Raw genomic sequence first — 26,999 nt, 5'->3', positions numbered from 1 at the left:
GAGCGGGCACCCACCGTCGCCACCTGTGGGAGCCGAGGGAATTGGTCCAAGGGGGGCGAGGGCAGCAGGCTCAGAGGAGTCGGGATCTAGGCGGAGTCGGCGGATGGGGAGCAGGGTGATAAGGGCGGGAGAACGAGCAGGCCCACATTGGAGATGTCACTGGTCGCCGCCGACGAAGCTGGAGAGGCCGGAGGAGGGGCGGCTAGCCGAAGAGCAGCCTCGAGGGCGGATGCCGTCACCCGGGTGCGCCCGGCTCCGGAATCACCACAGCCCGAAGGTGGGTTGGATGGCTCCCGGGACAGGGAGCGGGAATGCTCCGACATGTCGTCATCGTCCTTCGGGTCATTGTGGCGAGAGGGGCGAGGGCGTCGGTGGTGGGGGGCGTCGGCACCACCCGGCCCACCCCCTGGTGGCCGTCATCGGAGAAGCGGGGGCGGCTGACATGGTTTGGCGGCTCGGGGCAGATCTTGAGGTCAAAGCCCTCGTCGTTGAAAAACACGCGGACTGTGGCGTGGAGCTTGGAGGAGTCCAGGGATTTCACCTTCACCCGGACCTCCTCCTCCTTACGAAGAGAGAGCTCGTCGACCACCACCACCTTGCCGAGGATCTTGAAGATACCGCGGATGACCCGCTCAGATCGGGCAACATCGGGCAGGCTGGTGATGAGGACCCAAGCTATGTCCAGAACCGCCATTGCCTTGGGGTACCACTTCGGCTCGGAGATGGCCACCACCAACTAGTTGAGAACCAAGGTGATGGTGCCGCTGTGGGTGCAGTACCCCATGCTGATGGCGTCTGGGAAAACCACCGTGAAGGTGTTAGCGGAAGTGGGGGCCACCTGCCAGTCCCACTTGCACTTACACAGGTGGTTGTGAAGGAAATATGCCCTAGAGGCAATAATAAATTTGTTATTTATATTTCCTTATATCATGATAAATGTTTGTTATTCATGCTAGAATTGTATTAACCGGAAACTTAGTACATGTGTGAATACATAGCCAAACAGAGTGTCACTAGTATGCCTCTACTTGACTAGCTCGTTAATCAAAGATGGTTAAGTTTCCTAGCCATGGACAAAGAGTTTTCATTTGATGAACGGGATCACATCATTAGAGAATGATGTGATTGACTTGACCCATCCGTTAGCTTAGCACGATGATTGTTTAGTTTGTTGCTATTGCTTTCTTCATAACTTATACATGTTCCTATGACTATGAGATTATGCAATTCCCGAATACCGGAGGAACACTTAGTGTGCTATATGTAAGTGCATCTAGTGCCCCTTAGTGATTTTGGTGTATTGAAGACTTATAGGTTAAGGGACTAATGCGTTTGTGAGTGTACACAGGTCTATAAGTCTATAAGGAGTTTGATATTTACAGAGAAAGTCGACCCCTAAAAATGAAGTTCTTCGACTGAAGACTTTGGATTTCTGAAGACTTTCTAAAGACTTTGAAAGTGAAGAAATTGGTGTGACCTTGAAGACTTGGTATTCATTCGAGGAACATGAAGCGTGAAGACTTTTGTTTTCGTAGTTTCATTTTCTCTTTCTTGAGTCATAGGAAACACCGTACTGTTAAAGGGGGTCGAGGAAATACTAAGGAAAATTTCCATATGATGCTCAACTCAAAATCCTACACCTACCAATCCCTTCGAGTGAGGCCATTGGAAATCTCATACAGTTCAGTCAATTTCTTCAGTGACAGAGACGGAGTTCTTCTGGTCTCTGAGGAATTTGTTCTGACTGAGGAGTTAGGAATTCGCCAGTGCGGAATTCCTACACAGTGAGGAACATGATAGCCCTGAGGATTTTGCTACTCAAAATTCCGACCGTTGCTGTGCTATGCGCCAGCTGTCCCAAAATATCTATCCATCTAACGGTCATATCATTGAAGGGCATTTATGTCTTATCATGTCGGGCTGCTCCCTAGGCTATAAATAGCCGCCCCCTACAACCACTAGCTGGTTGGCTACTCCGAGAGAAACTGACACTTGTCATTTGAGAGCAACCCATCCTCTGAGGACTTTGAGCGAAAATCATCAAGTGAGGAAAAACCCAAACCAAAACCCAAACACCTTCAAACCCCAGGTGATTGAGCATCACTGAAGAGATTGATCCTGCGTGGATCCGACGCTTGTTACCTTTGAAGACTGTGCTTCTTCCAGACGGTTAGGCGTCATGGTCTAGGGCATCCAAGGGGAATTGTGGATCACCGAGTGACCAAGTTTGTGAAGGTTTGGAAGTCGCCTGAAGACTTACCACGAGTGATTGGACGAGGTCTATGTGACCTTAGTTCAAGGAGAATACGGTGAGGACTGGGTGTCCTGAGCTGCGTGTTCAGGACTGGGTGTCCGGGACTGTGTGTCCTCGAGTTTAAATACTCAGCCGCTCCAACCAGACGTACAACTGAGACATCAGTTGGAACTGGTCTACCAAATCATTGTCTTCACCAAGCTTACTGGTTCCATTTCCTCAACTCTTTCATTCCTCATAACTGTGTTGTGTGCTTGTTCATATCTGTGCTTGAAGACTTTGACTGAAGACTTTCTCAATTTCCTCAGTTCAATTTCTTCACTCTGATTGTTCTTATCATGTGCTTATGCTTCTTGTACTCTGTGCCTGTCTTCATTTCATCATGATGACCATGCTTGTATTCTGTTATGTTTACTTTTGAGTACTTATTCCGCTTCTAGTAGTTCTTCGCTAAGGAATTTCCTCTCCGGCAAATTCCTCAGTGAAGAATTTCATAAAAATTGCCTATTCACCCCCCTCTAGTCGATATAACGCACTTTCAATTGGTATCAGAGCAAGGTACTCCCTTGTTCTGTGTGATTTTGGTTTAACCGCCTGGAGTTTTAGTTATGTCGACCGCAGGTATGATCAAGGTCTCTGCTGGGTGTCCTACCTTCGATGGGATGGACTACCCCTACTGGAAAAATAAGGTGCGAATGTATCTTGAGGCAATTGATAACAATCTCTGGTATGTTGTGGAAAATGGTGTTCCCTTAGTCACACCTTCTCTGAATACTGCTAATGTGAAGAGATTCAAGCAACTCGACTCTCAAGCGAAGAATATCATATGTGTCCATCTGAGCAAAGGACAGTATGGCAGAGTGAGTGCTTTGGAGACAGCGAAGCTTATCTGGGACAGGTTGTCCAAAGTGAATGAAGGAGTCTCAACACAGCGTGACTCTCGAGTTGATGTTCTTCGCAATCTCTTCAACCGCTTCAAAAGACTCGACAATGAAAATGTTCAACAAACCTTCGATCGCCTCACTGACATCTCAAATGAGCTTCAAGCACTTGGTGCCACTGACATCACCGACCATGAGGTGGTGAAGAAATTGCTGAGATCACTTGATTCCTCATTTGACACTCTGGCATTGATGATACAAGAACGTGCTGATTACAAGTCACTTGATCCCGCTGATATTCTCGAGAGGCTAAATACTCATGAGTTCCAACTTGCTGAAAAAAGAGATCTTTATGGTTCAAGCTATGGCAGATCACGTGCACTGAAGGCCAAGGCAGTATCTGAGTCTGAAGATGAAGACTCTAGTAGCAGCCTTGGTGATCCTGAAGAACTAAGCTATGATCTGGCTCTGCTGGTGAAGAAGTTCCAAAAGTTCTCAAGACGTGGTCGCCTTGGAAGACCCTCAAGGAGCAGTGATTCCTCATCCAGTGACTATAAGAGGAGGCTCTGCCACACATGCAAGAAACCTGGACATTACATTCAAGATTGTCCTCAGTGGGAAAAGGAATCAAAGAAGAAGAAATACAAGAATTACAGTTTTGATGATGTGAAGAAAAAGAAGAAATCCACAAAATCTTCATCATCAAAATCCTCAAAGCCTTCATATCACAAGAAGAGTAGCTCCAAGAAGGCCAGGGCATTCATTGGCAAGGAAATGGACTATGAGGCTGAATATGAAGAAAATGAGGAAGAGGAGTCATCTGAGGAGTCCGAATCCGGAGTGGCGAGCCTAGCTCTCGCTACTGCATTCGTCAGCAAGTCTATCTTCAACACTGAAGAAAATGACCTCACCAACAAGGCTGATGAAGGGGATGATGACTACGCTCCCACCTATTGCTTCATGGCAAAGGGTGCCAAGGTACTCAAATATACCTCATCTGAATCAAGTGAGAATGAATCTGATGAAAACCTTAAGCCCAGCTATTCTAAACTTGCTAAGATCGCCGTAAAGCAACAAAGAGCTTTAGAAAAGGTTCAAAACATGCTAGACAAAAGTGATGATATGTTGGGTGAAGAAATGGATCGCACTAAAGCCTTGACTGAAAATCTTCAGAGATTTCAGACTAGGTTTGACAATCATCAAAGTCATCATAACACTCTCTTATCCGATCATGAGAAGCTTTCTTATGAATTTCTTCAAAGAAAGCAAGATCTTGAGAAGCTAAGAGTGAGTTATGAAGATCTTCAGAAGGAGCGCGATTCATTACTTGCTCAACAAATCAGCTCTTCTCAGGAAGAATTTGTTCCTCCATGTTTGAAATGCATTGAACGTGAATCTGCTAATTCTTCACCTGAATGTTCAAATGCTGCTAATGTTTCAAATTCTTCACATGCCTCTGCTATCACTAATTCCTCATCTGAGGACATTGCTAGTATCACTGACGATGCAGGGCTGAAGGAATTGTACATGACAGGCATGTACAAAAGCCTCAAAGGGCATCAGACTCTTTGTGATGTGCTTAAAAAGCAGATCCTCAATAGGAACCCTAGGAAAGAGGGTATTGCCTTTGAGAGGAAACTCAACGCTGATGGTACATATTGGAAGCCTGAGCAGTACCCCAAAACCACATGGGTTGCTGCAAAGGGACCTCCAGTTGATCCATCTAACTTATCTGGATTTGCATGTGAATCTCCTCATTCTGATGATGAGTCATTTGACGTCAACTATAAACTGTTCAAAAATCAGAATGGTGAAGTATTTGCTAGATATGTTGGCACTAACTGTAGGAATGGTTCCCCTATGAAGAAAATCTGGGTTCCCAAAAGATGCCTTGAAAATCTTCAGGTGAATGTCATCATGACGTCACCTGTGAAGAATAGGAACCCCAGATCAAATTCTTCATATGGACCAAATTCTTCATATCGATCAAAGTCCTCATATGAACATCATCGTGCTAACCCGTCTGTTTCGCAGGGAAGATCTAAGGATTATGGATATGTGCATTATTCTTCAAATCATTATGTCCATAAATCCTCGAAGAATTTCTCTGCTTACTCTTATGCTTATTCTAACCCCTCTTATGTGAAACGAAATGGACTGGCTTCTATGCCATCCTTCTCGTATGTAGCTCACAGAATGATGAACTCTTTGCCATCCCTTCAGATGTGGGTGGTGAAGAAAAAGAACTAATCTCTTCTGCAGGGTCAAGTCTCTAGACGTATGTAATCGTCTGAAGAATTTGCTAGAGACCTGAGCATGCCTGATAGGACGCAAGCTAATCATGAAGAAATGAACTCTCATTTGTCACGTCCTCATACTGCTTTATCTATTCTGTTGTTTGATGAAATTGATCTGATGAATTGATGTCATATTCTTCACTGATGAAGTATATGAGTTTGTAAGCTGCACTAATTCATCTGCAGGATGATCAACCCAAAGCCACTGAGTGGGTCCTCGATAGTGGATGCACAAGTCACATGACTGGTGACAAGAATCTATTGATGGATGCTCCATTGTCTCCGTCACATCTGAAGCATATCATCTTTGCTGACAAAGGCAAAAGTCAGGTATTGGGTCTAGGTAAGATTGCGATCACAAAGGATCGACACATGGATAAGGTCATGCTTGTTGAGTCCTTAGGATACAACCTTATGTCTGTCTCAATGTTTTGTGATCTTGATATGGTTGTTGTCTTTGGCAAGTACCGCTGTGTTGTGGTTATGGAAGCTGACAATTCCAAAGTCTTCGAAGGCTTTAGGAGAGGAGACATGTATATTGTTGATTTCTCTACAGGACCACAACCAGCCGTGTGTCTACTTGCAAAAGCTTCAGAAGGCTGGCTCTGGCATCGACGACTTGGTCATGCAGGCATGAGGAATTTGCACACGCTTGCGAAGAAGAAGCATGTCATTGGCATCGAGAATGTCAAATTCCTCAAGGATCACCTATGCGGAGCCTGTGAAGCTGGGAAGATGACGAAGGCCAAGCATCCAGCGAAGACTATCATGACCACCACTCGCCCATTTGAATTGCTTCACATGGATCTCTTTGGTCCTAATCATTATTCTGCTATTTTAAATGAAGCATCTCAATATGGCTTTGTTATTGTTGATGATTACTCTCGTTACACATGGGTACACCTTGTTAGTTACAAACATGAAGTGCAGGAAGTCTTCAAACGATTTTTCTCGAGGGCTTCAACCAACTTTGGTGTGAAGATCAAGCACATCAGAAGTGACAATGACACTGAGTTCAAGAATTCTGGTCTCGATGACTATCTTGATGAACTTGGTATTACTCATGAGTTATCTGCTCCTTATACTCCTCAGCAGAACGGCGTCGTGGAGCGCAAGAACATGACTCTTGCTGAGATGGCTCGCACTATGCTTGATGAATACAAAACGCCTCATCGTTTCTGGACTGAGGCAATTGATACTGCGTGCCATATCATCAACAGAGTATATCTTCACAAACTCTTCAAGAAGACTACCTATGAACTCCTCACTGATAAGAAACCCAATATAAGTCATTTCAAAGTCTTCGGTGCTAAATGTTGGATTAGAGATCCTCATCACAACTCAAAATTTGCACCGAAAGCACATGAAGGTTTTATGCTTGGTTACGGAAAGGACTCGCACACCTACAGAGTCTTCAACAACGTTCTTCACAAGGTTGTTGAAACTGTAGATGTGCGGTTCGATGAAACTAATGGCTCACAAAGAGAGCACCTACCTACTGTGATAGATGAACCAACACCTGAGGAAACTATCAAGTTCAAGGCTACTGAGGATGTCATTCCTACTAAAGAATCTGCTGAAGAATTCATTCCAGAGCATGAAGAACGTCGAGCTAATGCACCTGAAGAAAATACTGAAGAAAATGGTGCTGAAGAAAATGCTGATCAAATTCTTCAACGACAACCAGCTCATCCTCGCATTACAAAAGAAGTGCAAGTTGAAAAGACCATCAATGACATCAAAGCGCCAGGTCCTCTCACACGCTCAAAAGCTTCACATTTATCTAACTTTTGTGGGCACTATGCTTTTGTCTCCATTACAGAGCCCACTAAGGTAGATGAAGCATTTCTGGAGCCTGAGTGGATTCAGGCCATGCAAGAAGAATTACATCAGTTCGAGCTCAACAATGTCTGGGAACTGGTCAAACGTCCAGATCCTCGCAAGCATAATATCATTGGCACAAAGTGGATCTACTACAACAAGCAAGATGAAAATGGCCTTTGTGGTGAGGAATAAGGCACGGCTTGTAGCTCAAGGCTACACACAGGTTGAAGGAATTGATTTCGATGAAACTTTTGCACCTGTTGCTAGACTTGAGGCTATTCACATATTACTTGCTTATGATAACCATCATGATATCACTTTATATCAAATGGATGTGAAAAATGCATTCCTCAATGGTAAGCTTGAGGAAGAAGTATATGTTGCTCAACCCCCAGGTTTTGAAGATTCAAAGAATCCTGACAAAGTCTTCAGACTCAACAAGGCCCTCTATGGCCTCAAGCAGACCCCACGGGCGTGGTATGATACCTTAAAAGAATTCCTCATGATGAAAGGCTTCAAACCCGGTTCACTCGACCCTACTCTTTTCACTAAATCTTATGATGGTGAATTGTTTGTGTGCCAAATATATGTTGATGATATTATCTTTGGCTGTACTGACCAACGTTATAGTGATGAATTTGCCTATATGATGAGTGAAGAATATCAAATGTCTATGATGGGAGAGTTGAAATTCTTCTTAGGTCTTCAAATTCATCAACAATGCAATGGCATATTCATATCTCAGGAGAAATACCTCAAGGATGTACTGAGGAAATTTGGCATGCAAGATTGCAAAGGAGTCAAAATTCCTATGCCCACAAATGGCCATCTGTGCACTGATGAAAATGGTATTGACTTCGATCATAAGGTATACCGCTCCATGATTGGTTCTTTATTGTACTTATGTGCATCTAGGCCAGATATAATGCTTAGTGTTTGCATGTGCCCGATTTCAAGCTACACCGAAGGAATCACACCATAAGGCTGTGAAGCATATTGTTCGATATCTAGCTCACACACCAACACTTGGATTATGGTACCCCAAGGGCTCGGATTTTGATCTCATTGGATATTCTGACTCTGACTATGCTGGTGATCGTGTGGACCACAAGGCAACATCTGGTACATGTCATTTCCTCGGACGATCCTTGGTCTGTTGGTCCTCGAAGAAACAGAACTGCGTATCACTATCTACTGCTGAAGCTGAGTACATTGCCGCTGGTTCTTGCTGTGCTCAATTGCTATGGATGAAGCAAACTCTCAAGGACTACGGCGTCAACCTGAAGAATGTGCCTCTCTTCTGTGACAATGAGAGTGCCATCAAGATTGCTCACAACCCAGTTCAGCACTCGAAGACAAAGCACATTCAGATTCGTCATCATTTTCTTCGTGATCATGTGTTGAAGGGCGACATTCCTATTGAGCATGTGAAGACTGAAGAACAGCTAGCTGATATCTTCACAAAGCCCTTGGATGAGAAGAGATTTAGCAAGTTGCGGTGTGAGCTAAATATCCTAGAATCTTCAAATGTTCTTTGAAAAGGACACTCATCCTAACACTTATGCAAAATTGATGACTTAGATGTGTAACACATGAAGAAACGTTTTTCTTCAATCAATGAAGAATAACACTCTTAGTGTGAAGAAATTAACGAAGAATTTGATTCTCAGAACCCTACGATAATTGTACGCGGTGTCTGAAATCATCATTCTTATACGGTGGGTCACGCCACCACCAAAAGTTGAAATTCCTCAATTATTCATATTCTTCAACTTTGCATTGTCTTCACTGTTTCCGTCGTTATTCTTCATTGGCTATATATATATGAGTTTATGTCCTCTACATCATTCACTTATTGCTAATTCTTCAAGTTGGTTTTTCTGCTAAGTGAATGTGATCGGACCCTTCCCCCTCTATGCTATACTCAACCCATTCTATTCACAAATTCTTCATGTGCGTTATATTTGAAACTCGTTCAAAATCTTCACTGTGTCCTTGTCAGCTGAAGAAATTGCGAACGGAACTTAAAAACCTATCTTATCTAAATTTTCGGCTTTGCCGCTCAAACCGTTCCGCATCCCACGATATACTTATCCACTCACCCACGATCTAACACGATCTCCACTTCTCACTGCGTGGGTGACACATGTCATGCGAATGAGAAGGGTCAGGGGCACGTTCGTCCAATTTCTTTGGGCGAGTAGTTTTTCACCGTGGCTATAAATACCCCTCCTTCCCTTCCTCACTTCTGTTACTGCGCTTGATCTCTCTCTCCAGCTCAAACTTCTCAAACCCAAGCACCGCCGCTACTTCATCGCCGCCGGTGAGGAAGAGCTTCATTGCCTCGACCTCGTCGCCGATGTACTCGCGCCGACCGCGAAAATATTCACTCCGCCGCCGCCGTAGCCGTCTTCCTCCGCTGAGTTAGGGCGTGGAAGATCTACACAGACGAACTTCACCTCTTCTCTTCACTGTTCGTCGTGTTCTTCATCCAGGGTAATTAAAAGTCACTTTTACTGCCCTCGTTGATTCGAATGATTATCTACAAAATCTTCAAAGGCGTTTTTCTTCATAGTTTCACACACTAAACACCTCACAAGTCATCTGTTCTTGATATTTCTCTAAGCATCATTTTTCTTCAAGATTCCTCAATTGTGTGGATCTTCGATCTATACAACTCTGGAACCTAAGACAAAGAACGCTTAGTGAAATTCTTCAAGACTCATCTGGTCAAATTCCTCAAACTTGTTCTTTTTGAAAAACCCTCTGAGAACGCATATGAACTCTCCAAATTCCTCGCAACTATACTCTGTTCACAGGTACTCATGTCAGCTGCTGAATCACTAGGTTCTCATCAACTTAACTCATTTGCAGCGTTCCTCGAAGAAAAGTTGCATACTTCTTCAAAGAATTCAATTGTCCAAATTCCTCAACTGAAGAAAATGGCTGACGGTAAGAAGCCACAGAAAGGAGGAAAGAGGCCTGAGGTCAATACAGCATTTGAGATCCCTGATGAAATATATGCTGGGTACTGCACACCTACTAAGGAAACCAAGAATGAGCGCAAAGTGCGCATTCAGAAGATAGAGAGGAGATGGGCTAGAGAGTGGAGGGAGTAGAAATATGTCACTCCAAAGTACATGAAGAAATTCGCACTCAATCCTCCATGCCCAAGAGCTCCATTGGCACTTGGCCAAATAGCAGATTCCACTAGCCTCAAGCGCGGTGAGGACTATCCTGACGAATGGGCCAAGCGCCAAGCCAAGTTGGCTAAGAAAGCCAGAGAAGCTGTGAGGAAATTCAATGAAGACTCTGCTGCTGCTGCTGCCTCTGCTGAGGCCTCTGCTGTCAAGCCAAAGAAGGCTATGTCAAAGAAGCGTGCGCGCAAGCCAAGTGCTTCACCAAAAATGCCCTCAAGGCCAAGTTCCTCAGCAATGCCCTCACGGCTAGAATCCTCAAAGCCCTCACGGCCAATTCCTCATGCTGCTCCTGCTCCCTCAAAATCCTCAGCTCCTCCAAAGTCCTCAGCTGTTCCGACAACGTCCTTAGCACCTGAGCATCTTGCCTCGTGCCAAAGGACTGCAGGCATGTCTATTGCCTCAGGTGTCCCAGCTAGTTCCTCAGCCGCACCAAGTTCCTCAGCTGGCCCCTCACCGCTGAAGACAAAGTCAACTGCTGGACGCGGTCCTCGACCAAGTCCTCAAAATAAGCAAGTCGCTTTCCAAGTGCCGTCTGAAGAAGACGAAGCTGATGATGAACTTGCAGAAATCATCAGAGACAGGCAAGTCAGGGCCGCTAGAGCTAAGGAAACAAATGTGCCACTGCTTTTGGATCCCAAGTTGATCCTCGAATACGTTGATGTTTGGCACAAGGACCCCAACACCCCCTTGCCTGATTTCAAGCTGTCTCCTAGTCAAAGTCACATGTTGACTCACTTCATACAAGAAGAGAAATGAAAATTTGAACATGGGAGGAGAGTGAAGAAAGTGCAGTACAAGAAAGAGCGCTTTCTGAAGCAAAACGTTCTGAAACTTTCACCTGAAGAACTTGTTGCTCTCCAATCTGAAATCAAGAAACTGAGTGATGAGTTTGATCGCTATTATGCTGACTGGCTGGGAGCCAAAGTCAGATTTGTAAAGATCACAGAATAGTTCACCTCCACTGTTGCAGCCCCAACACAACAGGACATTCCTCAGGCTGAATCATCTGCTTAGCCTACTGAAGAACATGCCAGCACTGATGATGAAAATCCAGTTGCTGAAGAAAATGTGAGTTCCAGGGCTGATGACTGCATTCCAGCCGCTAAAGAAATTGCCAGGGCATCCACTAGTGGTGCGCCTGAAGAAACTGAAGAAATCAGGGCAACTGCATCAGTTGTGCCTGAAGAAAATCAACCAAATTCCTCAGCTGCTCCTGCACCCACTTCAACTCCAATCCTTCCATCTGCATCAGATGTGAAGAAGACCAAGGCTGCAGAGCATGCTGCAGTGAAGAAAAGGAAAGCATCAGCTGCTTCAGATTCTTCAGCTCCGAAGAAGATGAAGCCCTTGACGAGTTCATTTGCTAATCCAATTGATGCTGTTCCCATCTCAACCAGGCCATCAAAGGACCTTGTTCCTTTTGATGAAGAATATGTGATCCCCAGCGGATCTGATGAAGAAACTCCTTCTGCTGCTTCGTCTGAGCAGTTGGATGAAGAAATTGAAGTGGATGCGATCCCTTCAACACCTATCATCTCCTCGCCCATGCCTCAGTTCACAGCTGAGAGGCTGGTGTTGAAGAAATGGAAGATGAAGATGTGGACGTTGGCTGCTCCACACCCGTAATCAGTGATGAATTCTGGGAAAGTCAGCATCCAAACTCTCCAATGTTCACACCGCTGTAGCAAATACCTCAGTCGCCTGCACCAACTGTTCACATGGGCTCTGAAGAAACTCACCCCACTTCATTTGTGCACGAGGAAATTCCAGCCACTAGTGCTGAAGAAAATGCTGCTGCTGAACATCTGAAGATGCAGACTGCCACTGAAGAGGAACCAGAAATTCCTCAGCCTGAAGAACCTGTGATTGAGATTCCTGAGGTCATGATGCAACTCACTGACACTCCTCTGCCGAAGCCAAAGGATCCATTCTCACGCAAGCAAAAGTTCAAGGTTGATGATTTCTTCGGCGAGCACGTATTCTTCGAAGATTACAACCCATATAACTCTGCTCGCATTAGTAAGAGGCGTTTCTGGACTGCTAGTCAAGCCAATTTCTATTCCTCAGTGCCTTTCAACAAGGAGAAAATCTTCTATCATGAGCATATTCCTCACGTGGACATGGAATCTCTGCCGTGCTTCGCACCAGTCCTTAGTGTTCTTCACGACGTTGGACTGTTAAACTTTTGCTCTGACATCTGTGATTGGAATGAAGAACTGATTCTCCAATTCTATGCAATGCTGCACATCACAGGAGATTTTGAAAATGTGAATTCATGGGTGCTGGACTGGATGTCTGAAAATACTCACTACACTGCACCAGCCTTTGAATTGCTTCGTGACTTACCACTCAGTCCTCCCCTTGAAGAAGCTTGTTGTATCTACAGTGAACCTGAGCTTACAAATCATTACATGCAGGTGCTGATGAAACCTTTGAAGCCACGTCAAGCATGAAGAACCAAATTCCTCGTGAAGGAATTGCTTTACGTACCCAGAACTGTTTATCATATTCTTACAAGGACAATCAGTCCTATCAAAGGCCACGACTCATCTGATGAGGAAATTGTTGGCATCGTGAAGAATCTGGTATTCAACATCGTTCATGGCATTCCTGTCAATTATCATGATTTCTTCATGAGGACTCTGGCAAATGTTGCACTATCTCCATTTGAGCTGAAGCCTTATGCATCTTGGATTATGAGATTCCTCAGGACAAGGTCTTCACTCAACTACAAAGCTGATTTTCAGAATCACCTCAGCTACTTGCCCCCAATTGAAGTCCTCAAGCAAACTTATTCCTCAGTGGATGGAAAGGGCAAGGCACCAGCTATTATTGATGAAGGCATCCATCCATTGGATGGTCAATTTCGCAAGGCTGCCTCTTATTCCACCAATGATGACTCTGCCACACATGACTCTGCCAATGCACCCAAGTCCACTCCTCAAGCCACTGCTCCGGCGTGATGACTGACCGTGAACTTCTGCTTAGTCTTCACCAGAAGGTGGATCGAAATCACAAATGGGTTAAGCGTCACTTTGATTCACTTCTTCACAACATGACTGCTACACACAATGCAGTGAAGAAAAACCATTACTACCTCCATCAAGTCTTCGGTCGCACCTGGGCAATCCTGTCACATCTGTATGGTGAAGAAGATCTGAAGAAAATGGGTCTCAATGAAGATTTTGACTGGTCTGCACCACCCCCAAAGAAATTCAAGAAGGTCAAGGTTCCTTCTCTGGTGGCCAGCTCATATTCTTCATCACGCGACACTGATGAAAATGAAGACTTGGACGACACTGCGGCAGGCCCTACTATGACAAAAGACCCCAACAACGTTGGCGCTCCTTCATCAACTTGATATTCTTCAGGGGCGTTAGTCCTCATATTCGATCCTTTTGGTCATTTGATGACAAAGGGGGAGAATTTTGAGTTAGTCTTCAAGCGGGTCTTTCTATATGGGCGTTTTTTTTCAAAGTTACAACTCTCGTTCTTCTGAGACTTTTATTGGATCGAGTTGTAAACTTAAACCCGATGGTGCTCTGATACTCTTGATGCGTTTTTCTGCATGCTTATTCCTCGTTAATATTATTGCACACATGCTGAATTACATCAGTCACCATATTTCATCATGCATTTCAAATTCTTCTCTGTTATATGTCAAATGCGTGTATGAATTACAAGATATAGGGGGAGATCTCCATGATTCAACTCTTCAAGTGTGCATTGCTTCAAAAGCAAATTCCTCACTATGCACATCTTCAGGGGGAGTTCTTCTATATCTTGCAATCAAATTCCTCAATATCAGTATTTACACTTCATATGTTTATCCCCGTTGAAAACCTAACCTATATTGTCATCAATCACCAAAAAGGGGGAGATTGTAAGCGCATCTAGTGCCCCTTAGTGATTTTGGTGTATTGAAGACTTATAGGTTAAGGGACTAATGCATTTGTGAGTGTACACATGTCTATAAGTCTATGAGGAATTTGATATTTATAGAGAAAGTCGACCCCTAAAAATGAAGTTCTTGTTGGGGAACGTAGTAATTTCAAAAAAATTCCTACGCACACGCAAGATCATGGTGATGCATAGCAACGAGAGGGGAGAGTATTGTCTACGTACCCTCATAGACCGACAGTGGAAGTGTTATGACAACGCGGTTGATGTAGTCGTACGTCTTCATGGCCCGACCGATCAAGCACCAAAACTACAGCACCTCCGAGTTTTAGCACACGTTCAGCTCGATGATGATCCCCGGACTCTGATCCAGCAAAGTGTCGGGGAAGAGTTCCGTCAGCACGAAGGCGTGGTGACGATCTTGATGTTCTACCGTCGCAGGGCTTCGCCTAAGCACCGCTACAATATTATCGAGGAGTATGGTGGAAGGGGGCACCGCACACGGCTAAGAAAACGATCACGAGGATCAACTTGTGTGTCTATGGGGTGCCCCTGCCCCCGTATATAAAGGAGTGGAGGAGGGGAGGGCCGACCCTCTCTATGGCGCGCTCTAAAGGAGTCCTACTCCCACCAGGAGTAGGATTCCCCTTTTCCTAGTCCAACTAGAAGTCCTTCCATGTAGTAGGAGTAGGAGACAAGGAAGGGGAAGAGGGAAGAGAAGGAAGGAGGGGACGCAGCCCCTCTGTCGGGGATATACCCCGCGGTATAAACCGCCGGATGTATGACCCGGCTAGAGTTTGGCGATTCACTGACAACCCACTTGGACTTGGCGGTTTACCTAAAGAACCCGCTGACACTTGACGATTCACTGGCAACCCGGTGGTTTACGGTTCATTGGTAATCCGGCAGGCGGGTCAGAGGAGCGACAAGACCCGGTGGCCTGACTGGCGGCTCATGAAGGCCGGTTCAAGTATGGTGGTCCGGTTTAAGAGGAAAGGCATAAGGAATATTTGTCTTACAAGGAGCTAAGACCAGGACTTGTATCCGGTTTGTATTAGAGATAGACTAGTCCTAATCCTAATAGGACTCCACATGTAACTCGCCCCTTCAACATATATAAGGAGGGGCAGGGCTCCCCAAAGAGGGACAGACAACAATCAATAATCTCTAGGGCTAGACACAAAGAGGAGAGCCGGTTTACGGCGACTCCCTCGTGATGATAATGAGACCTAGCCTCAAACAGCATGTAGGGTTTTTACCGGATGATGTTTCCCGGGGCCCGAAGCTGTCTAAACCCTTGTCTTGCGTGTTGTTCCACCCTGCGTCTCTCGTCCAATTCAACCCCTCTCAAGCTACCATATAGATGCGTTGGCCTCGCGACTAAGTCCTGACACTAAGGACATCTGCCGTGACAATTCCACAATAGTTGGCGCCCACCGTGGGGCCCGCGCACAGTGGTGTTGAGTTCTTGAAGGGATCTCTTTTAGGGTTCAAGAAGTGCTCAATTTTTCGGATGAAGAATCAGTTTGAAGGATGTACATCGTATCCATGAGAACAAAATCGCAGCTAATTCTAGAGCTGTCACGTTCAAAGTTTGAGACGAGAGGATTAGGGTTCCCGTGTGCGCCGCGGCACGCGTCTGGCGATCCGTCGATTCAAGGATGGATCGATTTCTGTTGCGGCCGAGACCGACTGGAGTTTCTACGCGCACACCTTATCTGATCTGGCGACCTCCGCTGTTGGTCTCGAGGTATGGTAGCAAACGCATCAATCCGTCAAGTCGCCGAAAGCCCGAGACGTCAATTTCACCTGCCGTGAATTGCTTTGCTGGCTTCAAGTCCCGAGGCACTAGGGTACGTCGCTACTACTACTACCTGACCAACTGGTACTACTTCTGGTACGTGGTGATTTCCACAAGTCCCGAGATTGCTACCTTTGCTTTTGTAGCTGTGCACTGCGTAAAAACATCAAATCAGATTAGTACTAAACATCAAGTCGCTGGGACAATCAAGTACTACTGGTTCCAGACGTGAAGGCAAAAGTAATCCATTGATCTATCAACACAAGAAGAAAAGTCAAACCAACAACAAATTGGAGGAGGATTTGGTGATGGGTGCAGACCGACTCCAAGTCATTTCCAACCTCACGCTTGCTCTGCTCTGCCTCCGTTTCGCTCTGACAGCCGCCGTCGTCCAGAGGCCACTGCTAGCTTGTCCCCGTTCCTTTGTCGCGCCACGAGCCGCAGAACCTTGCGAGGCTGCCCCGGCCTCGTTTCTTTTTCAAACCGCCACTACCGCGGAGAGCTGCTGTTGCCAAATCATCATCTCCAACCTTGTTAAAGATGCGTCGCTTCTGCGGCCTTGTTTGGAACCAAAAAGGGAAGGCAGAAGCAGATAAGAGAGAAAACCTGCTACGTGCATGGATTATGCGGCCAGAATGCTAAGGACATGCATACAATATTCACTTTCCATGCACTTCTAGTACCTCACACACGGTTCAATCGGCAACTTGATATTGTCCAACGATCCGGATGATCAGTGATACATTAGACGTGCATCTGTCCGGTTATTTCTGATCCAAGCACGTCCAGCATCCGTATCATCCGACAAAAAATACCAGGTGCTATCTTGTCTATTTATTTTTAGTGCATATTGTTTTTATCAAAGAACAATTACTTCGGTCTGTGATATTTTTTCCGCAGGATTATTGTTTATTACAAAGGTGTTGCAAAGAGGGCGTGCACCATCATTATTTTTTGCACTAGCACTTGTCCACGCCGTGCTGCTCGACGAGCACGTACGCAGGTCGCCGCTCCTGCTACGTCAACACGACGTGGCTGACTCGCCCATCCGCGCGGCTTACCGCGCCTGCGATTGGCTCGCCGGTCTACGCGGTTTACCACGCTTGCGATCGACTCACCCGTCCGCGTTGCCTTACAATGCCACGGACGACACACCTGTCCGCCCTTGCGGCCGGTTCACTTGTCCGCACCGGCTTACAAACGCCGCGGCCGGTTCACCCGTGATCGACTTCAAATCCACCTAGCGATCATAAATTTCATGGCGGATTATTTCCGGCATGGCACATCAGGTGATATTCATCTAAGATATATTTTATTGGCACATATTATTTTTTGTCAAAGAGCAGTTTATCTTTGCCTTGGTCTACAATATTGTTGATGCAGGACAGTTGTTCACTACATCAAAACGACGTGGTTAAACCCGCCCGTCCACGCCGGTTTTACAACACTGCGGCCGGTTCATCTGTTTGAGCCGCCTATGATGCTGAGGTCATCTTTTCCGTCCGTTTCGCACGGCCTGGTCTACATCAACATACCGGGCTACACCTATCTGCATGGGCTGTTTATTGAAGTGTGAGCAAGTCACCGCTTGGGTAGCCCGGCTTTCTTTCAAATTGGAGGCAAATTATTATCAACCATCATCTGCAATGGATGGTTCAATGGGCAGGCGCACAAGTCGCCGCTACTACATTTTGGTTAACTTCAAACAGCCAATTGGAAGGAACCATTGGCCGAGTTGCTGATACGGCTCATACGGGATCATTTATAACCCGCCGCGGTCACCTCAACCTTCTGTGGATTCACATCATGCTATCAACACCAATGATATACAAGTTATGCCGGTTTATATCACGGTCAAATATGGAGAGTTTCAAGCCAACTCCTCGAGTCACCTTGAGACTCGGGGGCTACGATGACATGACTCAGCAAATCTTGCTAGTTTCATCAAATTTAAGAACCCCAGGACGATGGAGGGAAAGATAACCCGGTCCAGGAGGCTACTGTTATTTGAAGGCCGTCAGAAAATTTCCGGCTTAGAAAGTATATGACAGTTACAAAATCCCAGCTCAATGAAGAAGTCCCGGGTCATCAGAAAGGATTCCGGTTTAAAATCCGGCTCAAGGGAAGTCAGTCTCATTAAAGCTCTCAAATATCTGGTTTACAATCCGGTTCAAGGGAAATCTGTTCTCCCACAAAGCTTTGAAGCTCTCAATATCCGGTTCAAGATCCCGGTTCAAGAAGAATTTATCTCTTGCAAAAAAGTTAAAAATTACCGAAGAGGACCTGCTGCCGTGATGCGCGGTTCAAACATGGGTATCCTGCCTTATTGGCCTAACATATTATTGATCACATGGGGGCTTCTGCTTCATAAAGCGGGGTCTCTGTCTTTCTCATCATGCGTGGTTACACGGAGGTTCTGTCTTAAAGCGGCCTCCGGTTTACCCCTTAACATTTGCTTTTTATATATCACTGGGGGCCTTGGTCGTGTCCGAACCAACGCGACACCCTTTGATAGGCGACAGCCACCAGATCATTTGGGGACATGGTCAAGTCTGAACCAGTCACGCCTCTTGGTCGGCCTAAGGCCACAAAATCACTTGGGGGCATGGTCGAACCCGAACCATTGCCACGCCTCTTGATCTGGCATATATGCCACGAATCATTTGGGGACCTGGCTGACTTGAATCATTGTCACTCGTATTGGGGGCCTTGATCCTGTCCGACCATGGTAATACCATCTAATCAGCTCAGTATAGCATATTTTTGCAAATGGTTTTTATCATTGCCTTTGCTTCCATATTTTTTCATAACTGTTATTTGATTTTTGTTGCGTTTTTTAAGCCGACAGCGTTTTAATCCGGTTCAACTATCAATTACAAATTGACGGAACATGGTCAAATCTTAATCCGGAGGCCATCTGCCCGGTTTGATTTTCTGTTACCATCTTATTATGAGTAAACCGGCATTCATTAACCCGGCTTGACTTTCAATTACAAGTTGTCAATACAGGATCAAGTTATAATCCGGAGACTATCAGCCCGGTCTGGTTTGACTATGAGTCGCCAGTATTATATATGGTTAAACCGGTATTTATCACAACCCGGTACGGTTTATCATCAACCGGCACAGTACGAAAGGAGTTATCATTACTCAAGATTGGGGTTATCACTCTTACTACAAAAAGTTGGTAAAACCAGCAATGTGATTCAATATCACAGGTATGATATATTTCATATTTGATTATTCTTAAGTGCAACCTTGGTTATAAACCCAGGTTATATGTTGGGCATTATGACCCGTCCGGCGGTAAACCGCCAGGACACTTTAAACTTGTTGTATGCAGAGACAGGTTGAATAAAGCATGATGATAAATTATCCGTGTTTATTAAACCGGCCTGGCTTTAAGATGATAAGTCGCCAGTATATGATGGGAAATTATCCGGAGTTTATTAAACCGGCCTGGCTTTGGACTATATGTCGCCAGTATATATTTGGATTGCGCCATTGGAATCATGCGCTTATAAATGATTGGGTTATATTATTCAAATAGCCAAATTTGGCTGAATTTTCATTATGATATTGGATGAATTTTTCATACCGGATTATATTATCTTGAATAGCTAACATGGCTAGATTTTTTATGGTTATTAGTAACCGGTATTATTGAGTTTTCAAAGTCGCTTTAGTGCAACAGTTATTATTTTATCAAAGGATATGATTTATTCTACAATGGAAGGAATAGTCCCGAGTCGCTGCAGGCTCACGACCCGGCACTTGGGGGCTACATTATTCAAATTGAGATTACATGCAAGTCTCATGTCGCTGCAAGCATGCACCATGACACTTGGGGGCTAATGCAAAGAAATTTTCTGCTCATATTATTGAAGACCCGACTCATCACATTATAATGAGTCGGCCCTTGGGGGCTACCAATTGCTCCTGTCAACAGTTGAAGGTACAAAGCTTTTTATTCATTATATTGAAGAGTCCACTGCTCAGTTGGTAAAGCACAAGGCTCTTAACCTTGTGGACGTAGATTCAAGTCCCATGATGAGGGTTACATCATATGGTGTTATTTTTATTGAAGTATATATCAAGTCCCAGCTCAATATTATCTTACTGAGCCGGCCCTTGGGGGCTACACATCATTGCTCAAATCTACATGATTATACCTACAAAGTCCCTGCTCATTATTGCATAATGACCCGACCCTTGGGGGCTACACTGGTTAAAGTTTTTATGAGTATAAGACAATTACAAAGTCCCAGGTTGCTGCAAGCATGACAACCCGGCACTTGGGGGCTACATAATATGGAGTATTCAGTTTTTACTAAGTGACTGGGATGAACAACATGGATTTCTTCTTAAGTGGCAGTATTTATATTGAAGCAAGTCTTAAGCCATCACTTTGTTCTGCTCAAGACTTGGGGGCTACAGGTATTATATTATTATCGAAGAACTATTTTCAAATTCTCTGTTTTGAGCAAACTGGATTAACCCGGCGTCACCAATCATTATGACCCTGTGTCTGTAACCCGGCGTGATCAGTAATCATGAACCGGCATTAGCAACAATCATGAACCGGTGTTGGCAACAATCATGACCAGGAATTATCAGTTTTTATAACCAGACAATGGTGGTAATCATAAACCGGTAAGTTTTACATCTTCAAGCCGGCTGGATATCAGTTGAATATTTCAGAGACTAATATTTTTGTCAAAGCATTGAAGGCCGATTCAAATGGATTCTTTATTTACAAATATCTTCTGCAAGCAAATTGATTATGAAGATGGTTATTAACTTGGAAGGAAGAAATGACAAGGATTTAAGGATGATCAAGTGCCGGCTTACAAGTATATTTAAACCGGAGCACAACCCGACAAATTTGTTCTTGTTGCAGATCAGTTTAACATGGATGAATCCAAATTAAACTGAAGGCTAATGTCGGGGATATACTCCGTGGTATAAACCGCCGGATGTATGACCCGGCTAGAGTTTGGCGATTCACTGACAACCCACTTGGACTTGGCGGTTTACCTAAAGAACCCGCTGACACTTGGAGATTCACTGGCAACCCGGTGGTTTACGGTTCATTGGTAATCCGGCAGGCGGGTCAGAGGAGCGACAAGACCCGGTGGCCCGACTGGCGGCTCATGAAGGCCGGTTCAACTACGGTGGTCCGGTTTAAGAGGAAAGGCATAAGGAATATTTGTCTTACAAGGAGCTAAGACCAGGACTTGTATCCGGTTTGTATTAGAGATAGACTAGTCCTAATCCTAATAGGACTCCACATGTAACTCGCCCCTTCAACATATATAAGGAGGGGCAGGGCTCCCCAAAGAGGGACAAACAACAATCAATAATCTCTAGGGCTAGACACAAAGAGGAGAGCCGGTTTACGGCGACTCCCTCGTGATGATAATGAGACCTAGCCTCAAACAGCATGTAGGGTTTTTACCGGATGATGTTTCCCGGGGCCCAAAGCTGTCTAAACCCTTGTCTTGCGTGTTGTTCCACCCTACGTCTCTCGTCCAATTCAACCCCTCTCAAGCTACCACATAGATGCGTTGGCCTCGCGACTAAGTCCTGACACTAAGGACATCTGCCGTGACAATTCCATGACAGTTGGCGCCCACCATGGGGCCCGCGCATAGTGGTGTTGAGTTCTTGAAGGGATCTCTTTTAGGGTTCAAGAAGTGCGCAATTTTTCGGATGAAGAATCAGTTTGAAGGATGTACATCGTATCCATGAGAACAAAATCATAGCTAATTCTGGAGCTGGCACGTTCAAAGTTTGAGACGAGAGGATTAGGGTTCCCGTGTGCGCCGCGGCACGCGTCTGGCGATCCGTCGATTCAAGGATGGATTGATTTCTGTTGCGGCCGAGACCGACTGGAGTTTCTACGCGCACGCCTTATCTGATCTGGCGACCTCCGCTGTTGGTCTCGAGGTATGGTAGCAAACGCATCAATCCGTCAAGTCGCCCTCCCCCTAGTCCAATTCGGACTAGGCCTTGGGGGGGCGCACGGCCTGCCTCTCCCTCTCCCCTAAAGCCCAGTAAGGCCCATACACTTCTTCGCCCGTATTCCCGTAACTCCCCAGTACTCCGAAAAATACCTGAACCACTCGGAACCTTTCTGATGTCCGAATATAGTCATCCAATATATCGATCTTTACGTCTCGACCATTTCGAGACTCCTCGTCATGTCCCCGATCTCATCCGGGACTCCGAACTCCTTCGGTACATCAAAACTCATAAACTCATAATATAAATGTCATCGAAACCTTAAGCGTGCGGACCCTACGGGTTCAAGAACAATGTAGACATGACCGAGACACGTCTCCGGTCAATAACCAATAGAGGAACCTGGATGCTCATGTTGGCTCCTACATATTCTACGAAGATCTTTATCGGTCAGACCGCATAACAACATATGTTGTTCCCTTTGTCATCGGTATGTTACTTGCCCGAGATTCGATCGTCGGTATCTCAATACCTAGTTCAATCTCGTTACCGGCAAGTCTCTTTACTCGTTCTATAATACATCATCTCACAACTAACTCATTTGTTGCAATGCTTGCAAGGCTTAAGTGATGTGCATTACCGAGAGGGCCCAGAGATACCTCTCCGACAATCGGAGTGACAAATCCTAATCTCGAAATACGCCAACCCAACATGTACCTTTGGAGACACATGTAGAGCTCCTTTATAATCACCCATTTACGTTGTGACGTTTGGTAGCACACAAAGTGTTCCTCCGGTAAACGGGAGTTGCATAATCTCATAGTCATAGGAACATGTATAAGTCACGAAGAAAGCAATAGCAACATACTAAACTATCGAGTGCTAAGCTAACGGAATGGGTGATGTCAATCACATAATTCTCCTAATGATGTGATCCCATTAATCAAATGACAACACATGTCTATGGTTAGGAAACATAACCATCTTTGATTAACGAGCTAGTCAAGTAGAGGCATACTAGTGACACTCTGTTTTTCTATGTATTCACACATGTATTATGTTTCTGGTTAATACAATTCTAGCATGAATAATAAACATTTATCATGAAATAAGGAAATAAATAATAACTTTATTATTGCCTTTAGGGCATATTTCCTTCAGTCTCCCACTTGCACTAGAGTCAATAATCTAGATCACATCGCCATGTGATTTAACATCAATAGTTCACATCACCATGTGATTAACACCCATAGTTCACATTTTCATGTGACCAACACTCAAAGGGTTTACTAGAGTCAGTAATCTAGTTCACATCTATATGTGATTAATACCCAAAGAGTACTAAGGTGTGATCATGTTTTGCTTGTGAGAGAAGCTTAGTCAACGAGTCTGCCAAAATTCAGATCCGTATGTATTTTGCAAATTTCTATGTCTACAATGCTCTGCACGGAGCTACTTTAGCTAATTGCTCCCACTTTCAATATGTATCCAGATGAAGACTTAGAGTCATCCGGATCAGGGCCAAAAACTTGTATCAATGTAATCCATTTACAACGAACCTTTTGTCACCTCCATAATCGAGAAACATAACCTTATTCCAGTAAGGATAATTTTGACCGATGTCCAGTGATCTACTCCTGGATCACTATTGTACTCTCTTGCCAAAGACAATGTAGGGTGTATAATAGATCTGGTACATAGCATGGCATACTTCATAGAACCTATGGCTGAGGCATAGGGAATGACTTTCATTCTCTTTCTATCTTCTGCCATGGTCGGGCTTTGAGTCTTACTCAATTTTACACCTTGTAACACAGGTAAGAACTCTTTCTTTGACTGTTCCATTTTGAACTACTTCAAAAATCTTGTCAAGGTATGTACTCATTGAAAAAACTTATCAAGCGTCTTGATCTATCTCTATAGATCTTGATGCTCAATATGTAAGCAGCTTCACCGAGGTCTTTCTTTGAAAAACTCCTTTCAAACATTCCTTTATGCTTTGCAGAATAATTCTACATTATCTCCGATCAACAATATGTCTTTCACATATACTTCTCAGAAATGCTGTAGTGCTCCCACTCACTTTCTTGTAAATACAGGCTTCACCGCAAGTCTGTATAAAACTATATGCTTTGATCAACTCATCAAAGCGTATATTCCAACTCTGAGATGCATGTACTAGTCCATAGATGGATCGCTGGAGCTTGCACATTTTGTTAACACCTTTAGGATTGACAAAACCTTCTGGTTGCATCATATACAACTCTTCTTTAAGAAATCCATTAAGGATTGTAGTTTTTGTTATCCATTTGCCAGATTTCATAAAATGCGGCAATTGCTAACATGATTCGGACAGACTTTAAGCATCGATACGAGTGAGAAAATCTCATCGTAGTCAACACCTTGAACTTTGTCAAAAACCTTTTTCGAAAGTCTAGCTTTGTAGATAGTAACACTACTATCAGCGTCCATCTTCTTCTTGAAGATCCATTTAATTTCAATGGCTTGCCGATCATCGGGCAAGTCAACCAAAGTCCATACTTCGTTCTCATACATGGATCCTATCTCAGATTTCATGGCATCAAACCATTTCGCGGAATCTGGGCTCATCATCGCTTCCTCATAGTTCGTAGGTTCATCATGGTCAAATAACATGACCTCCAGAACATGAGTACCATACCACTCTGGTGTGGATCTCACTCTGGTTTACCTATGAGATTCGGTAGTAACTTGATCTGAAGTTACATGATCATCATCATTAGCTTCCTCACTAATTGGTGTAGTAGTCACAGGAACAGATTTCTGTGATGAACTACTTTCCAATAAGGGAGAAGGTACAATTACCTTATCAAGTTCTACTTTCCTCACACTCACTTCTTTCGAGAGAAACTCCTTCTCTAGAAAGGATCCATTCTTAGCAATGAATGTCTTGCCTTCGGATCTGTGATAGAAGGTGTACCCAACTGTCTCCTTTGGGTATCCTATGAAGACATATTTCTCGGATTTGGGTTTGAGCTTATCAGGATGAAACTTTTTCATATAAGCATCACAATCCCAAACTTTAAGAAACGACAACTTTGGTTTCTTGCCAAACCACAGTTCAGATTGTGTCATCTCAACGGATTTAGATGGTGCCCTTTTTAACGTGAATGCAGCTGTCTCTAATGCATAACCCCAAAACTATAGTGGTAAATCGGTAAGAAACATCATAGATTGCACTATATCCAATAAAGTATGGTTATGACATTCGGACACACCATTATGCTGTGGTGTTCCAGGTGGCATGAATTTGTGAAACTATTCCACATTGTTTTAATTGAAGACCAAACTCAGAACTCAAATATTCGTCTCCGCGATCAGATCGTGGAAACCTTATCTTCTTGTCACGATGATTTTCCACTTCACTCTGAAATTCTTTGAACTGTTCAAATGTTTCAGACTTATGTTTCATCAAGTAGATATACCCATATCTACTTAAATCATCTGTGAAGGTCAGAAAATAATGATACCCGCCGCGAGCCTCAACACTCATCAGATCGCATACATCAGTATGTTTTATTTCCAATAAGTCAGTTGCTCGCTCCATTGTTCTGGAGAACGGCATTTTAGTCATCTTGCCCATGAGGCATGGTTCGCAAGCATCAAGTGATTCATAATCAAGTGATTCCAAAAACCCATCAGCATGGAGTTTCTTCATGCGCTTTACACCAATATGACCTAAACGGCAGTGCCACACATAAGTTGCACTATCATTATTAACTTTGCATCTTTTGGTTTCAATATTATGAATATGTGTATCACTACGATCGAGATCTAACGAACCATTTTCATTGGGTGTGTAACCATATAAGGTTTTATTCATGTAAACAGAACAACAATTTATTCTCTTACTTAAATGAATAACCGTATTGCAATAAACATGATCAAATCATATTTATGCTCAACGCAAACACCAAATAACACTTATTTAAGTTCAACACTAATCCCGAAAGTATAGGGAGTGTGCGTTGATGATCATATCAATCTTGGAACTACTTCAAACACACATCGTCACCTTACCCTTAACTAGTTTCTGTTCATTCTGCAACCCCCGATTCAAGTTACTAATCTTAGCAACTGAACTAGTACCAAATACTGAGGGGTTGCTATGAACACTAGTAAAGTACACATCAATAACATGTATATCAAATATACCTTTGTTTACTTTGCCATCCTTTCTTATCCGCCAAATACTTGGGTAGTTCCGCTTCCAGTGACCAGTCTCTTTGCAGTAGAAGCACTTAGTCTCAGGCTTAGGACCAGACTTGGGCTTCTTCACTTGAGCAACAACTTGCTTGCTGTTCTTCTTGAAGTTCCCCTTTTTTTCCTTTGCCCTTTTTTTGAAAATAGTGGTCTCGTCAACCATCAACACTTGATGTTTTTCTTGATTTCTACCTTCGTCAATTTCAGCATTATGAAGAGCTTGGGAATCGTTTCCGTTATCCCTTGCATATCATAGTTCATCACGAAGTTCTACTAACTTGGTGATGGTGACTAGAGAATTCTGTCAATCACTATTTTATCTGGAAGATTAACTCCCACTTGATTCAAGAGATTGTAGTACCCAGACAATCTGAGCACATGCTCACTAGTTGAGCGATTCTCCTCCATCTTTTAGCTATAGAACTTGTTGGAGACTTCATATCTCTCAACTCGGGTATTTGCTTGAAATATTAACTTCAACTCCTGGAACATCTCATATGGTCCATGACGTTCAAAACATCTTTGAAGTCCCGATTCTAAGCCGTTAAGCATGGTGCACTAAACTATCAAGTAGTCATCATATTGAGCTAGCCAAACGTTCATAATGTCTGCATCTGCTCCTGCAATAGGTCTGTC

Source organism: Triticum dicoccoides, chromosome 1A (assembly GCF_002162155.2).
Source record: "Triticum dicoccoides isolate Atlit2015 ecotype Zavitan chromosome 1A, WEW_v2.0, whole genome shotgun sequence".
Lineage (NCBI taxonomy): Eukaryota > Viridiplantae > Streptophyta > Magnoliopsida > Poales > Poaceae > Triticum > Triticum dicoccoides.
The sequence above is the reverse complement of the archived record's forward strand: the minus strand, read 5'-3'. Positions refer to the sequence as shown.